General features: G+C 46.8%; 1 protein-coding gene across 7 annotated transcripts in view; it reads left to right on the top strand.

The window, feature by feature from the left end:
- Positions 1-17,701, top strand: part of LDB1 (LIM domain binding 1) — a 228,660-nt gene that overhangs the window by 104,619 nt on the left and 106,340 nt on the right. The gene's annotated exons all lie outside the window — the stretch shown is intronic.

Raw genomic sequence — 17,701 nt, forward strand, 5'->3', positions numbered from 1 at the left:
TGGCCGGTCACAGCGCGCAGATAGGGAGGAGAACTGTAAGTGAAAGTGAAACCACAGCACAAAATCATCACGTCTCCTGCCCAATTGTCAGGACTGCGTTGTGTGGCAGAGCTGTGCAAATTGCAGGACTGGATGGACAAATACAAAGGATTTGGCAGGTTAAGCAGCTCTCCTGATGAGTATTTATTGGTTTGGTGGAGCTTAGCTTTAAATATTACTAAACAGAAACAATTTTCTCGTATAAAAAAAAAAAAAAAAAAAAAAAAGTTTGATCCGCCGCAAAGTTGCGAACCTGTTACCACGGCTGTCACTTCCATCGCTCATTAAATCTCATGTAGATATCTATTCAATCCTGACAGCTCGCAGCTTTACAGGTCAAGCATTAACAATCGTCCAGAAATCCCCTCATTGTGTACAAACTGCTGGCGGTGGCTAAAATGTATTACCTGCGGTTATGAGAGACGCTCTCCATTATTTATAGGCTGTTTACAGGCGCTGCGTCTTAAAGCGATACTCTTTATATTGGCAGAGCGAAGGATCCATTGTGTACTCGCCGCAAAATCTCCAATCTGTACAAGCAAAAAATAAATGACTCATTTTCAAAGGTAAACAGTTCATCATTTTAGGTGAATATTTTAGGTGAATAATTCATAATTTTAGGTGAATATTCTTTTCCTTTTTTTTTTTTTTTTTTTTTTTTTAAGATTATCAATTAAAACTGAAAATTAGAGAGATAAAAACAAACACACATTAATGTAGAATCCGCAAAAATAAATTTTGTGATTATCAATATTTATTGATAATCACAAAATGTATTTTTTAAATGCAACTAGTGTAAAGTACCTGAATGTGACTTTATGTCAGCTGCTTGCAATGTTTATAAACATTGATCAGAGGGGGGGGGATAGAGATATACAGAGTAACATTGTTTATAAACATTAATCAGGGGGGATATAGAGAGATACAAAGTAACATTGTTTATAAACATTGATCAGACAGGAGATATAGAGATACAAAGTAACATTGTTTATAAACATTGATCAGGGGGGATATAGAGAGATACAAAGTAACATTGTTTATAAACATTAATCAGACAGGAGATATAGAGATACAAAGTAACATTGTTTATAAACATTGATCAGACAGGAGACAGAGAGATACAAAGTAACATTATTTATAAAACAAAGAGAGGAGAGATACAAAATAAAATTGTTTATAAACATTGATCAGAGGGGAGATAGAGAAATACAAAGTAACATTGTTTATAAACATTGATCAGAGGGGAGATAGAGAAATACAAAGTAAAATTGTTTATAAACATTGATCAGAGGGGAGATAGAGAAATACAAAGTAACATTGTTTATAAACATTGATCAGAGGGGAGATAGAGAAATACAAAGTAACATTGTTTACAAACATTGATCAGACAGGAGATATAGAGATACAAAGTAACATAGGGTTTGGTTTACTAACACTGGAGAGTGCAGAATCTGGTGCAGCTGTGCATGGCAGCCAATCAGCTTCGAACTTCAGCTTGTTAGATTAAGCTTTGGCAATAAAACCTGGAAGCTGATTGGTTTCTATGCTGAGCTGCACCAGATTTTGAACTGTACAGTTTTAAGTAAAAAAAAACCCCACTGTTTGTAAACAATGATCAGACTGGTGATAGAGGGATACAAAGTAACCTTGTTTATAAACATTGTTCAGAAGGAGATAGAAAGATACGAACGTAACATTGTTTACAAACATTGATCAGACAGGAGACAGAAAGATACAAAGTAACATTGTTAGTTCTGTATCTACAAGTTAAATAAGTAAAATGTGTTCCTATTTAATCCCTATACTAACCCCTGTTTAAAAGAAGACAAAACAGATTTAATTTTATGGATGAGTCATAATTTGAAAAAGGAGCATTTAGAAATTTTTGACATAAGATACACTGGGGCCCCATTCATATATACATCGGGGCCCCATTCATATATACACCGGGGCCCCATTCATATATACACCGGGGCCCAATTCATATATACACCGGGGCCCCATTCATATATACACCGGGGCCCCATTCATATATACATCGGGGCCCCATTCATATATACACCGGGGCCCAATTCATATGTACACCGGGGCCCCATTCATATATACATCGGGGCCCCATTCATATATACACCGGGGCCCAATTCATATGTACACCGGGGCCCAATTCATATGTACACCGGGGCCCCATTCATATATACATCGGGGCCCCATTCATATATACACTGGGGCCCCATTCATATATACACCGGGGCCCCATTCATATATACACCGGGGCCCCATTCATATATACACTGGGGCCCCATTCATATATACACTGGGGCCCCATTCATATATACACCGGGGCCCCATTCATATATACACCGGGGCCCCATTCATATATACACTGGGGCCCCATTCATATATACACTGGGGCCCCATTCATATGTACACCAGGGCCCCATTCATATGTACACCGGGGCCCCATTCATATGTACACCGGGGCCCAATTCATATATGCATCGGGGGCCCATTCATATGTACACCGGGGGCCCATTCATATATACACCGGGGCCCCATTCATATGTACACCGGGGCCCCATTCATATGTACACCGGGGGCCCCATGACTTACCTCCATATAAATATCAGAAGGATCAGTGTCAGACATACAGCTGCGATGTGCCAATGTCCGCAGAATGACAGATCCCCGGAGCCCCGCCCCCTCCCCGGAGTCACAACGTATCGGCAGTCAGGAGCCATTTATACCTATAAAACGCCTTTCACATTCCCAGTCAGCCGATCCTCAGTCCTCAGTCCTCACCCAGCCGATCCTCAGTCCTCAGTCCTCACCCAGCCGATCCTCAGTCCTCAGTCCTCAGTCCTCACCCAGCCGATCCTCAGTCCTCAGTCCTCAGTCCTCACCCAGCCGATCCTCAGTCCTCAGTCCTCAGTCCTCACCCAGCCGATCCTCAGTCCTCAGTCCTCAGTCCTCAGTCCTCACCCAGCCGATCCTCAGTCCTCAGTCCTCAGTCCTCACCCAGCCGATCCTCAGTCCTCAGTCCTCAATCCTCACCCAGCCCTGTGAATCCCAGAGATTGAAGCAGCTTTCCTGAGGCTTCCCGCAGATTTTCACTTATTTCTTTCCAATCTGTCGGATTATTTGTCTTTTTTTGCTTTCAGAGTTACATTTTCTTTTACAGACGGGCCCAGCGAGAGGAAATATCGCAGCCTCTCACCTCAAGTGACTTATCTTCCTTGTGTCTATGGGAATGTCTGACCATTCTTCCAGAAGAGCATTTGGGAGGTCAGGCACTGATGTTGGACGAGAAGGTCCATAAAAAACATGGATGAGCGAGTTTGGGAGTGGAGGAACTTGACTGGCCTGCACAGAGTCCTGACCTCAACCCGATAGAATACCTTTGAGATGAATTAGAGTGGAGACCGCGAGCCAGGCCTTCCCATCCAACATCAGTGCCTGACCTCACAAATGCTCTTCTGGAAGAACGGTCAAACATTCCCATAGACACCCTCCTAAACCTTGTGGACGGCCTTCCCAGAAGAGTTGAAGCTGTTATAGCTGCAAAGGGCGGAGCCAACTCAATATTGAACCCTACGGACTAAGACTGGGATGTCATTAAAGGTCATGTGCGTGTAAAGGCAGGCGTCCCAATACTTTTGATAATATATATATATATATATATATATATATATATATATATATATATATATATATATATATATATATATACTTTCCCTTAGGGTTAGGGTCAGGGTGCCCCAACACCTGCAATAAACCATTGCGCCCAGGGCAGCCGTCCCTTCTGCCCACCCCTTGTCCCTGGACGTCCTCCAGCCAGGAAATGAGGCGGGGCTCTATCTGACTTTCTGCAGCTTCTAATGCACGTTGTGAGAAGCTCACAGTGTGCAGCGAAAGTCCTTTCAGTCCAGGAGAGGAGCCGGTACAACTGTGCAAGACTGAAGGGGGGGATCTAGAGATCTGTGGACAGCAATAGAAAGGAAATTTGCTTGATTTGTTTGGCTGTATGAAATGAGTGAGGCGCTTGGGATAGCCCTGGGGGGGTCCCGGGGAATGAGGGGGGACAGTTATCATTGTGTGCCGCCGAGACCGTCCAGAGCTGCCGAGTCCGTGCCAGCCAGGCGCCGCGGGCATCCTTTGTTACGGCGAGAAGCTCAGCCAATATATAATGAAGCGTTCGTCTCAATCACTCCTTAGGCCGCGGTGTCAGGGGAGCGCTCATCGAGTGTGAGGAATGCGCCCTTCAACACTCGTATGGTTAGTGACTCCGGAGATTAAAGAGCACCTGTCACACGGTACACGAGGCAGAGTAAGACGAACGTTTTATAGAAGACGTCCTTCATCGCGGCTTCTTACCATCGCTGATCTGCTCCGCTCTTATAGGTGTGGGGCAAATATGGGTCCCCTCCCCCACATGGCGCTGGATTGACCTAATACTATGCACTGTCACATGGGGTACACTTAGCCTGGGGGGCTCATCAATACTGGGGGGGGGGGGGTAAATCCCCCATTCATTCTTCATGGAATGTTGGTTCTTCTACAGAACTTTCTGACAGGTGCACAGGAGAGGCGAGTCTTGTAATAATAAATATATTAATATTAAGATTAGTATAACTGAGTGTTCATTTCCCCTGAATGTCATTATAAATCAGATTTATGTCCTATTCCTCCCACTGACACCAATGATGGGGCACTATTCCTTCCACTGACACCAATGATGGGGCACTATTCCTCCCACTGACACCAATGATGGGGCACTATTCCTTCCACTGACACCAATGATGGGGCACTATTCCTCCCACTGACACCAATGATGGGACACTATTCCTCCCACTGATACCAATGATGGGGCACTATTCCTCCCACTGATACCAATGATGGGACACTATTCCTCCCACTGATACCAGTGATGGGGCACTATTCCTCCCACTGATACCAATGATGGGGCACTATTCCTCCCACTGATACCAATGATGGGGCACTATTCCTTCCACTGACACCAATGATGGGGCACTATTCCTCCCACTGATACCAATGATGGGGCACTATTCCTCCCACTGATACCAATGATGGGGCACTATTCCTCCCACTGATACCAATGATTGGGCACTATTCCTCCCACTGATACCAATGATGGGACACTATTCCTCCCACTGATACCAATGATGGGGCACTATTCCTCCCACTGATACCAATGATGGGACACTATTCCTCCCACTGATACCAGTGATGGGGCACTATTCCTCCCACTGATACCAGTGATGGGGCACTATTCCTCCCACTGATACCAATGATGGGGCACTATTCCTCCCACTGATACCAATGATGGGACACTATTCCTCCCACTGATACCAGTGATGGGGCACTATTCCTCCCACTGATACCAATGATGGGGCACTATTCCTCCCACTGATACCAATGATGGGGCACTATTCCTCCCACTGATACCAATGATGGGGCACTATTCCTCCCACTGATACCAGTGATGGGGCACTATTCCTCCCACTGATACCAATGATGGGGCACTATTCCTCCCACTGACACCAATGATGGGGCACTATTCCTCCCCCTGATACCAATGATGGGGCACTATTCCTCCCACTGACACCAATGATGAAGCACTATTCCTCCCACTGATACCAATGATGGGGCACTATTCCTCCCACTGACACCAATGATGGGGCACTATTCCTCCCGCTGATACCAATGATGGGGCACTATTCCTCCCACTGATACCAAGGATGGGGCACTATTCCCCTCACTGATACCAATGATGGGGCATTATTCCCCTCACTGATACCAATGATGGGGCACTATTCCTCCCACTGATACCAACAATGGGGCACTATTCCACCCACTGATACCAATGATGGGTCACTATTCCACTCACTGATACCAATGATGGGACACTATTCCTCCCACTGATGCCAATGATGGGGAACTATTCCTGCCACTGATACCAACAATGGGGCACTATTCCACCCACTGATACCAATGATGGGGCACTATTCCTCCCACTAATACCAATGATGGGGCACTGTTCCTCCCATTGCTGGCCCTTTGGAGACCCCCGCTGTAGGACACTGCACTGAGGACATGTGCTGTGTAGAAATGATCATTTCGTGGTTGCTGTCGATGAATCAGCCGTCTCCCGGTAATAACAACATGACAGTTTAATTTTCATTTTTATCGCTAAGGTGCCTTTATGTTTTAAAAGCTTATCAGCGCTTTCCTGTGAATGATACAATGAAAAAAAAAGGTCTGTGATAGAAATCTTCAGATCATCTGTGCATGAGTGGCCCATAGATCTCGGGGGTCCGCACCCCAGGAGGGGGATTGTAGTCCATGTGACGTTGTGGTTGTACCCCGCGGTTAATCGGTGAGACGGTACAAACCTGTAATAGAAATTCTGGCCTGTCATCTCTTCTCCTCCTTCAACTCTTATCAGTTTCTTGTCTCTATTTCCCTTTTCATATAATAAAAAGAAATCCGATGAGGGGCCCCCCGTGGCGTTCGCAGCGTATCCCTTCTCCAGGAGATGGTATCAGACCCTCATCACACTCATACGAAGGCTACAGGCAGGTAAAGGAGCTGTCAGCCTTGTGAGCCTTTGTCTGATGTGGAACTACAAAACCCAGCCTGCCTTTCCAGCAGCCTGGCGGTCTTTTGATTTTCACGTACCTGTTCTCGTAGGTTCGCAGGCTCCACCCACTACAGAAAAGTACAGGACGGGGCGGAGACAAGAGCAGTCACTCTGCACAAAGAGAGAGAGTAGAGCTGTGGGAGGGGCCTAACAGGCTCCACCCACTACAGAAAAGTACAGGACAGGGCGGAGACAAGAGCAGTCACTCTGCACAAAAAGAAAGAGTAGAGCTGTGGGAGGGGCCTAACAGGCTCCACCCACTACAGAAAAGTACAGGACGGGGCGGAGACAAGAGCAGTCACCCTGCACAAGGAGAGAGTAGAGCTGTGGGAGGGGCTCACTACAGAAAACTTCAGGAGGGGGCAGAGACAAGACGAGTCCCCTGCACAAGAGGAGGGAGCAGGTTTGTGGAAGGGGCCCAACAGGCTCCACCCACTACAGCAAACAACAGGAGGGGCGGAGACAAGAGCAGTCTGCCTGCAAAGGAGAGAGAGCAGAGCTGTGGGAGAGGCCCAACAGGCTCCACCCACTACAAAAAACTTCAGGAGAGGGCAGAGACAAGAGCAGTCACCCTGTACAAGGAGAGAGAGCAGAGTTGTGGAAGGGGCCCAACAGGCTCCACCCACTACAGAAAAGTACAAGCGAGGGCGGAGACAAGAGCAGTCACCCTGCACAAAGAGAGAGTAGAGCTGTGGAAGGGGCCCAACAGGCTCCACCCACTACAGCAAACAACAGGAGGGGCGGAGACAAGACTAGTCCTCTGCACAAGGAGAGAGAGCAGAGCTGTGGAAGGGGCCCCACAGGCTCCACCCACTGCAGAAAACTTCAGGAGGGGGCAGAGACAAGAGCAGTCACCCTGCACAAGGAGAGAGAGCAAATCTGTGGGAGGGGCCTAGAAGGCTCCACCCACTACATAAAATTACAGGAGTGGGCGGAGACAAGGCCAGTCCCCCTGCACAAGGAGAGAGAGAGAGCAGAGCTGTGGGAGGGGCCCAGGAGGCTTCACCCACTACAGAAAATTAAAGCGGTGGGCGGAGACAAGGCCAGTCACCCTGCACAAGGAGAGAGAGCAGAGCTGTGGGAGGGGCCCAGCAGGCTTCACCCACTACAGAAAATTACAGGAGTGGGCGGAGACAAGAGCAGTTGCCCTGCACAAGGAGAGAGAGCAGAGCTGTGGGAGGGGCCAAACCGGCTCCACCCACTACAGAAGACTTCAGGAGGGGGCGGAGACAAGAGCAGTTGCTCTGCACAAGGAGAGAGAGCAGAGCTGTGGGAGGGGCCAAACCGGCTCCACCCACTACAGAAGACTTCAGAAGGGGCGGAGACAAGAGCAGTCGCCTGCATAAGGAAAGGGGGGCAGCAGTAAGCGGTCTTTATTACCGGAAGTCTCACACTGGATGACTGCTCAGATCTGGAGGAAATACACAAAGTATCAATATTTAGACAAGATTTCAAGACTTCAGCTTTAATAGAGGCAGAAGAATAAAAGCAGCTTTCTTTTTGACCTGCAGTTTTCATGAGCCCTAACAAATGACTGAATTCATCTCTGAAACAATGTAGCAGCTTTTGGTTTGGGTTGAACTTTTTAGCCCTTGTTCCCAGCGGTGCAGCTTTGAAATGGCGCTACTTCAGGAAGCATCACTCCGGTCCTCCAAGGTCATAGAGGCGAACAGAGAAGATCTGGTGACCAGCCACAGGAAGCGTCGGATCGTTTCCCGAGCTCGCCGGTAGAAGCGGTAAGCCCGAGTAACTAGACACGTGCCATTGGTTTCGGGCCGAATGTAAATTCGGATACATTTTTGGTTATTCAGAGATTCAGATGCATCCAAATCTCCATAGTAATGAATTTAGTTGAAATACGTTCAGTTGTGTTTTGTTTATTCGTTTTCTAACGAATTCCAAATTTTTGGAACGATCCGGTCGAAAAATGATCAACTGATTCGAATTCTGTGTGAAGAATAGCTGGTTGTTAAGGAGCGGGCCGGAGTGAGCTGGCCGCCGCGTCCTTAACAACCGATGACTCATCAGCTGTCAGCGGGCTTCCCCACTGACAGCTGAAATGTACAGCTGAACTCCGGCCTCGTCGAAGGCTCCCACCGACTGCCTGTCTGACATTTCTTCAGTAGCGAAGGGCCGGAGCCACCCGATGACATCAGTGGGTGAGCCCGCCCACTTGTGACGTCATCGGCCCAGTATGCCCCGGTCGGTGGCATCACAGGGGATCGGGATCATCAGCTGACGTCATCGATTGACTATTTAAGAAATGTCAGACAGCAGAGCAGGCAGTCAGTGATAGGATTCGACGAGGCTGGAGGTTTTTTTTTTTCTTTTTTCGGGTGCGGTGGGCGTCGTGATTGACGATGGATCTACATCGAGGGACATTGTTTTTTTGTTTTTAATAAAGGAATTGTCAAAAATTTGTGTTGTGTCTTTTATTCACTTTTTTGGTGAATGGGTAGGGGTTACTATGTACCCCATACTCATTCACATGGGGGGGCCAGGATCTGGGGGCCCCCTTGTCAAAGGGGGCTTCTAGATTCCAATAAGCCCCTCGCCCGCAGACCCCCACAACCACCGCCCAGGGTTGTCGGGAATTGGCCCATCAACATGGGGACAAGGTGCTTTGAGGTGGGGGGGCAGAGCCCCCTGGCCTCATAGCACCCCTTCCCATGTTGAGGGCATGTGGCCTGGTATGGGTCAGGAGGGGGGGTGCTCGCTCATCCCCCCCCCCTTTCCAGACCTGTCAGGCTGCATGCTCCCTTAAGAGTCTGGTATGGATTGTGGGTTGGACCCCACGCCATATTTTTTCTCTATATTTTGGCGTGGGGTTCCCCTTAAAACCCCTTTGGGTCTGGAATGGACTGTGGCGGGGGGGGGGGGCACACTGTGTTTTTTTTTTTTTTTGCCGGCATTCTTTTGTTCACATTTTAGCTGTCAGTGGGGAAGCCCGCTGACAGCCGACGAGTCATTGGTTGTTAAGGACGCGGCGGCCGGCTTCCCGTCCCGCTTCTTCACAACCGGCTATTCTTCACACAGAATTTTTTTTTAATCGGTTGATCATTTTTCGACCGATCCGAATTCAAAACGATCGGAAAATTTGGAGTTTATTAAAAATTTCACAAAGGAAGCAAAATTAAAAGAAACTAAAAGGAAATGAATTCCGAAACTAATCAACGAAACAAAGTAACATAACGAATCTATCTGGAAGAAAACTAATTCTTCAGTTCTAGCAACAGGTCTATAAGAAACACCAGCGATCGGCGGGACGGGGGGAGGGGGGGGACACCTCCTGCTGCTTCTGAAAGTGATCCAGCGGCTAATTAGCTACTCAGACTTCTTTCTTGAGAAAGAGAATCACTACCTGAAAAAAATATATATACCGGGGGGGGGGGGGGCTTCATTCATAACCGCTTGCAAAACCCAACACACACACACACACATATATATATATATATATATATATATATACATACATATATATATATATATACACACACATATATATATATATATATATATATATATATATATATATATATACGTATTGCAGTCAGCGAGTGGATACACTTTAAGAATAGACAAGGAAAGGTAAAACAATGTATCAGATGGATTCCTCCGACGCTGTGTTCGCAATCCGGCGTTTTTCCTCAGTCTTGCGTCTGTTTGCAGCCTCGCAATCCTCGGAATGTGGACGATCCCTTTAATACCCATCCGGCTTCGCCTGAGGATGAATGGGATCCAAAGTATAAAATGTCTCCACTCCTCATAAGACACCCGCCATCCCCCTTCCCTCTCATTCGCTCTCCCTCTCGCTTCTGGAACGCTTTTGTCTGCCGCAATCCCCGCCAGGCGCTGAAATCCCTCTTGCTCTTTTCCACAAAGCGGCAAATCAAACAGAAGATCCTTTCAGCCGCTGTCGAAGATCTTCGCTAATCTGCAGCTACCCGAGCGTCAGATCGTTACCTGGCTGGGTGGACCGCGTGCGACTCTTTACTTACTTTCCCGCCACCGCTATGGATGTATCTCACTGTAAAAACCACCATAAGGTCTTTTTTTGGTTCCTCCCATCCCCCCCGCCTCATCAACATTTTTTTTAATTCTTCGTGACATACCTTATGTTAGAATACAATATTAATTTTGTATTTTGTGCAACAACTACATCAACCAGTAAATGGCAATGTTTATACGTTTGTAGCTGCATCTAAGGCAGCCATTCCCAACCAGAGTTCCGTGGAACCCTGAGGTTCCTCCAGAGGTTGCTCGGGGTTCCTTGAGCTGTGGCTGATGAACCACCTATTTGATGATGGCTACAGAGTTCAAGGTTCAGCACCACTTATCAAAGCCAGCAGCATGACACTAAGCATCTTTTTAACTGTCTTTAAGGGTGGCATTCTGAGCACCTCTTTAAGGGGGACATTCTTCCTGTTGACAACCAATATAAGGGGCATTGTTCCTTTAGAGTCCTGATGAATTGGTTTTAGGAAAGGTTCCTCGAGACCTGAAAATTATTTTTGGGGTTCCTCTAGGGTTAAAAGGCTGAGAAAGCCTGATCTAAGGTCTTTTCCTGTTCCTGCCTGCAGTTAAGCAGCAAAAGCCCATTTGGACTTTGTCATGTCTATCCTGTACAGCTATATACAGGATTTCGATCACCTAATTTTAGACCCAATGATGTCATCAACTGGGTCTCCTCGCTTTATGCAGATGGGAGGGGCTGGCAGGGTGCTGTACATAGCTTGCTGAAAACATCACAGTACCAGGGTAGTATGCAAGCAGTGGGCCGGCTCTTGGGAGGAGTTATGCAAATATTAGAAAGGCCTTGACAGGTGGGTGTCAGTCTGGAGGAATGGGCGTTCCTAGGCAGGCTGAATTTGCATAGCTAATGCCCACCTGAGCCTCCATGACTGAGACGTATGAAATCCAATGAATGAAAGGGGCGGGGCCAGGGACAGTCAGGCTTGGGAAAGAAAGAGCTGGACGTCCTCCAGCCAGGAAATGAGGTGGACCTGCTGCAGCTTCTAATGCATATTGTGAGAAGCTCACAGTCTGCAGTGAAATCAGAGTAAGCCATTCAAGAGCCTGTACGACTGAAGGGACGGCTAGTGGTCAGCCACTTGCCGACCGCAATATGTATATATATATATATATATATATATATATATGTATATAAACACACACACATTGTGGTTTGCTGGGGTTATGGTTGAAGCTATCAGTCATAACCCCATTTTTTTTTTTCAGCCGGAAATTCTCTTTCTCATGAAAGCATTCCAAGCGGCAAAGTAGCCACTGGATCGCTTTCAGAAGCAGCAGAAGGGGGCCCCCTCCCCCCCCCACCACCACTGGCTGGTGCTTCTCAGGCTTACCGCTTTTACCGGTGAGCCTGGGAAACGATCCGACGGTTCATGCGGCTTGCCATAGAGGTGAAGAGAGACCAGATCGTCTTTGATCAACTCTATGGCCTTGGAGGACCGGAGCGACGTCATGACATCACTTCCGGTCTAGGGCGGAGGTGAACAATTTTTTTTTTTTAAAGCAAAAGATCTAATTTTTTTTTAAATTTTTTTTTTTTTGGATCTTTTGCTTTAAAAGGTAGAGGAAAGATTTGGGGTCTTCTAGACCTCAGATCTCTCCATAAAGAGGACCTGTCATGCCATATTCCTATTACAAGAGATGTTTACATTCCTTGTAATAGGAATAAAAGTGATTAAAAAAAAATGAAAGGGAGAGTGTAAAAAATTTAAACCATCCGCGCTCGTGCACAGAAGCAAACGCATGCATAAGTCGCGAACACTCATATGTAAACGATGTTCGCTCCACACACGTGAGGTGTCGCCACGAACTTCAAAGCGAGATCAATAATTCTAGCGCTAGACCTCCTCTGGAAAAATGTTTAAAATGTCGCCTATGGAGATTTTTTTAAGTATTGTAGTTTGTTCCCCATCCAGGAGAGTGCGCAATTTTAAAGCGTGACATGTTAGGTATCTATTTACTCGGCGTAACATCATCTTTTATATTTTACAAAAAAAAAAAAAATTAGGTTATATATTGTGTTTTTTTTTTTTTGCATTAAAATTCATTAAAGTGTATTCTTTCCAAAAACAAACTGTGATTGACATAAAATATTGCAACGATCGCCATTTTATTCTCTAGGGTCTCTGATAAAAAAAAAAAAATTATATATAAGGTTTGGGGGTTCTAAGTAATTTTCTAGCAAAAAAATACAGATTTTTACTTGTAAACAACAAAACGTCAGAAAAAGGCCTGGGTCCCTAAGTGGTTAATAAAAGTTGATCATTGTAAGCACCCCTGTCAGTGGTAAATGGTTTGTCTCATCCCTGTAACTGCTACATCTGCAGGACAGTTTGTTCTTTTGAAAAACAGCAGACTTACTGGCCGGATTTTGGGTTTAATTCCGCTATAAAAAGTGTAAATCTGGAGTTGGGCTTTCATTTGTTTGTTGCTAATTAAAAGGGGTGACAACAGAAAGTGGGGAGTCCTCAGTCCCCACCCCCACCTTGCCTCAGCTCTCCCCCCCTTTACCTTAGAGCCCCCACTCCTCCTCTTTTAAATCAGAGTTTTCACCCCACCCCCCTTTTCTTCTGAGTCTTCAGTCCCACACTTTCACATAAGACCCCTTAGTATCCCCCCCCCCCACACTTCCCTTCTTTAAAATCAGAATCTTCCATGCCCCCAACCCCCATCAGAGCCTTCATCCCCCCCACCATCCTTTCACATAAGAGCCCCCAGCAGCTCCCCACCCCTCTGTTAACAACAGGGCTCTCACTTTCACACCAGAGTCCTCAACTGCTCACTCCCTCCACTTTCCCACCAGAGTCCTCAACTGCTCACTCCCTCCACTTTCCCACCAGAGTCCTCAACTGCTCACTCCCTCCACTTTCCCACCAGAGTCCTCAACTGCTCGCTCCCTCCACTTTCCCACCAGAGTCCTCAACTGCCCGCTCCCTCCACTTTCCCACCAGAGTCCTCAACTGCCCGCTCCCTCCACTTTCCCACCAGAGTCCTCAACTGCTTGCTCCCTCCACTTTCACACCAGAGTCCTCAACTGCTCACTCCCTCCACTTACACACCAGAGCCCTCAACTGCTTGCTCCCTCCACTTACACACCAGAGTCCTCAACTGCTCGCTCCCTCCACTTTCCCACCAGAGTCCTCAACTGCTTGCTCCCTCCACTTTCACACCAGAGCCCTCAACTGCTTACTCCCTCCACTTACACACCAGAGCCCTCAACTGCTTGCTCCCTCCACTTACACACCAGAGTCCTCAACTGCTTGCTCCCTCCACTTACACACCAGAGTCCTCAACTGCTTGCTCCCTCCACTTACACACCAGAGTCCTCAACTGCTTGCTCCCTCCACTTTCACACCAGAGTCCTCAACTGCTTGCTCCCTCCACTTACACACCAGAGTCCTCAACTGCTCGCTCCCTCCACTTTCACACCAGAGTCCTCAACTGCTCACTCCCTCCACTTACACACCAGAGTCCTCATCTGCTCACTCCCTCCACTTTCACACCAGAGTCCTCAACTGCCCACTCCCTCCACTTTCACACCAGAGTCCAACTGCTCACTCCCTCCACTTTCACACCAGAGTCCAACTGCTCACTCCCTCCACTTACACACCAGAGTCCTCAGCTGCCCACTCACTCCACGTTCACACCAGAGTCCTCAACTGCCCGCTCTCTCCACTTTCCCACGAGTCCTCAACTGCCCGCTAACTCCACTTTCACACCAGAGTCCTCAACTGCCCGCTCCCTCCACTTTCCCACCAGAGTCCTCAACTGCCCGCTAACTCCACTTTCACACCAGAGTCCTCAACTGCCTGCTCCCTCAACTTTCCCAACAGAGTCCCCAACCGCTGCTCCCTCCACTTTCACATCAGATACCTTAAACCCCACTTATACATCAAGTTCCACAGTCCCACATTGCACAACAATGTCTTTCAACCATCCCCCTTTTAAATCACAGTCCTCAGTCTACCCCCCCCCCTTTACACACACACACACACACACACACACTTTTTAAGACCTCAGCCCCCCTCCCCCCTTCCACATCAGCATCCACATCAGAGTCCTCAGTCCCCCATTGCACAACATAGTCCTCCCCCTTCTAGATCAGAGTCCTCAGTCCCTCCCCTCCCCTCCCTTCATAACATAGTCCTTTTTCAACCCCCCCCCCCCACATACACACACACACACCTTTTAAGTCATCAGCCCTACTTTTACAACAGAGTCCACAACCAGCCTGTCTGCACCATGGAAACAGATAACACTGCACAGAATCCGAGCAGCGGGGACAGCAATAAAAACTTGGAAAAGGGCCAAATCCATCCCCACTCTGTCCAAATGAAAAAAAATTGTCTTTACATGCATTACAAGGGGCACCTGCATGACGAGGGCTAGGTGTCAGGGTTCGCTGAATGTCAGGGTCTGCTGAGACTTGCAGTTCTTCAGCTGCTGGGAGGCTGCAGTTCAGTTCACCACTTGGTTGTAGATTGTCTTCTCCAGGCTGAACTCCATGTTTCGGAGTGACGGGAAGGTGATATGATGCATCTGCTGAGTGACAAATACAATATACAGCAGTAACTGGAACGAGGTCTCAATCATTTGAGGCGGTTTTGTACAGACCTGGCGCGGTGCCTTCGTGCAGGAAATTGTCACTCAGTACCCGCTGTGCCATCCAAGTCTCTGGACTCGGCCTCCATGTTATTCTCATATCACCATAATTTGTTTTTTGTCGCTCCGCTCTGCAACTGGCCAGATGTCGTTATACTAAAGGAGATATTTAGCAGGTTTCTGGCTACCTCCAGTCCAGGAGATGAATCAGCGGTGATAGGCCGGGACCATGACAATATCTTTATTTGCTCAATGACAGGGGACTGCAGGAGATAATGCAAAGACTGCTGGCCAAAATAGCTCTGGAAAAACACATTTAAGAGGCGCTGTGATTTCTGTAGTTATTCCAATGCAAGAAAGTCTTCAAATGAGGCTTTGGTGAGGCTGCTCCTAAAACATGGGCCTCCCTCAGTGGGTACCTGGAAGCAACCTATAGTATAAATATACAAATAGTTACCAAACCACCACCAAGGTGAAAGAGTTCAACGTGCTTTTGATTGTTCATAATAAGTCAGATAAAATGATTCCAACATGTTTCCAGGTGGAAGAACACTACCCCTTCCTTGGGGCTTAGAACAGTGTTTTTCAACCATTTTCCAGGTAAGGCATCCTTCAAAATTTGGCAGAATCTCAGGGCACACCAGTCAATGTAAAAAGTTTGTATGGCAGCGCTCAGTAATGCAGTGTTCAGAGATCCGTAGTTTGTAATGCAGAGAACTTGCAAACTAGTGTACTCTGCGGTACAAACTAGTGAACTCTGTGGTACAAACTAGTGAACGCTGCAGCACAAACTAGTGGACTCTACAGTAAAAACTAGTAAACGCTGCAGTACAAACTAGTGAACGCTGCAGTACAAACTAGTGGACTCTGCAATAAAAACTAGTAAACACTGCAGTACAAACTAGTGAACGCTGCGGTATAAACTAGGTAACGCTGCAGTATAAACTAGTGAACTCTGAACACAGAGAAATCTGCCTTACAAACTACTGAAAATTGCATTACAAAATACTGAACTCTGAACTGTGCATTCAGAGTTCAGTAGTTATAAACACAGAGTTCCCAGATTCAGTAGCAATATTACATACATACAGTTATATTAAGAAAAATACACATACAGCAAAAGGTGTTAAAAATGTGTAACACAGCAATAATGTCACTTCAAGATCTCCAAAAAATTTAAAAAGGTTCCAAGACAAAAATTGTACCTGTCAGGAAAGGTTCCACCTGCTAGTGGCACTGTCGGACATTTGGCTTGCAGTACTGATGTCCACCAGCGGGTGTCCCCTGGCAGTCTGGAACTGTCAGGAAAGGTTTCACCTGCTGGTGGCACTATCTGATTCTTGGGCCGCAGTACTGGCGTCCACCAGCAGGTGTTTCCCGGCAGTGTGGAGCCGACATTATCTCCTGCGATCAGGCGTCACCTAAACCTGATTGCAGGAGATGTGTATTAATACCCGGCAAACACACACACACTTGCCTTGGTATCTTCCTTGCGCCCCGACCTGAACCTGTGAACGCTAAACCTGACCCTGACTCTGAACCTGGTACCTGTGCCCTGTGCCTTAACCTGTCCCTCCTACGTTCCTGTTACCTTTACCTTGCCCTGCAGCCTGATCCATCCATCCTCTCCCTGTCCTGTTTGCTCCCTGTCCCCATCTGCTGACCTCCCGTTGATGACCCTGGCCTGGCTACGTTTATGATTCTGGTATTCCCCATTTATTGTATATACCTGTGTGACTGTTGTTATTTGTGGGTCTCTGGTAGTTGGTTTGTTCTGCACTGTGTTATATTGGAGGTGTTTGTATTTATATTTTTACTTATCTTAATAAATCGCAATATTTTCATTTTGCATGAGTTTGGTTTCCTCTGTTGCTGTCCACGCAGTTCTGGTCACACCTGATTCATGACAGTACCAGATTAAAAGTAATTGTGCTCTACTCACCATGCCCGCAATTAGCTTTGTACCTCCAAGAGCTCAGAGAACTTGCAAACTAGTGAACGCTCTGGTACAAACGAATGAACTCTGCGGTACAAATTAGTGAAAGCTCTGGTACAAACGAATGAACTCTGCGGTATAAACTGGTAAACACTACAGTACAAACTAATGAATGCTGCGATACAAACTCCTGAACTCTGAACACAGAGTTCAGTAGTTTGTAGTGCAAAGTTCAGTATTTTGTAAGGTAGAGAAGTCTGCCTTACAAACTACTGAACTTTGCATTACAAAATACTGAACTCCGAACTGTGCGTTCAGAGTTCAGTATTTGTAAGCACAGGTTTCCCAGACTTGGTAGCAAAAAAAAAATACACAAAAAGCTAAAGGTGTTAAAAATGCAAGATTATCACTTCAAGATCTCCAAAAAAAAAAAGATG

The sequence above is a fragment of the Aquarana catesbeiana genome, linkage group LG08 (assembly GCF_042186555.1).
Source record: "Aquarana catesbeiana isolate 2022-GZ linkage group LG08, ASM4218655v1, whole genome shotgun sequence".
Lineage (NCBI taxonomy): Eukaryota > Metazoa > Chordata > Amphibia > Anura > Ranidae > Aquarana > Aquarana catesbeiana.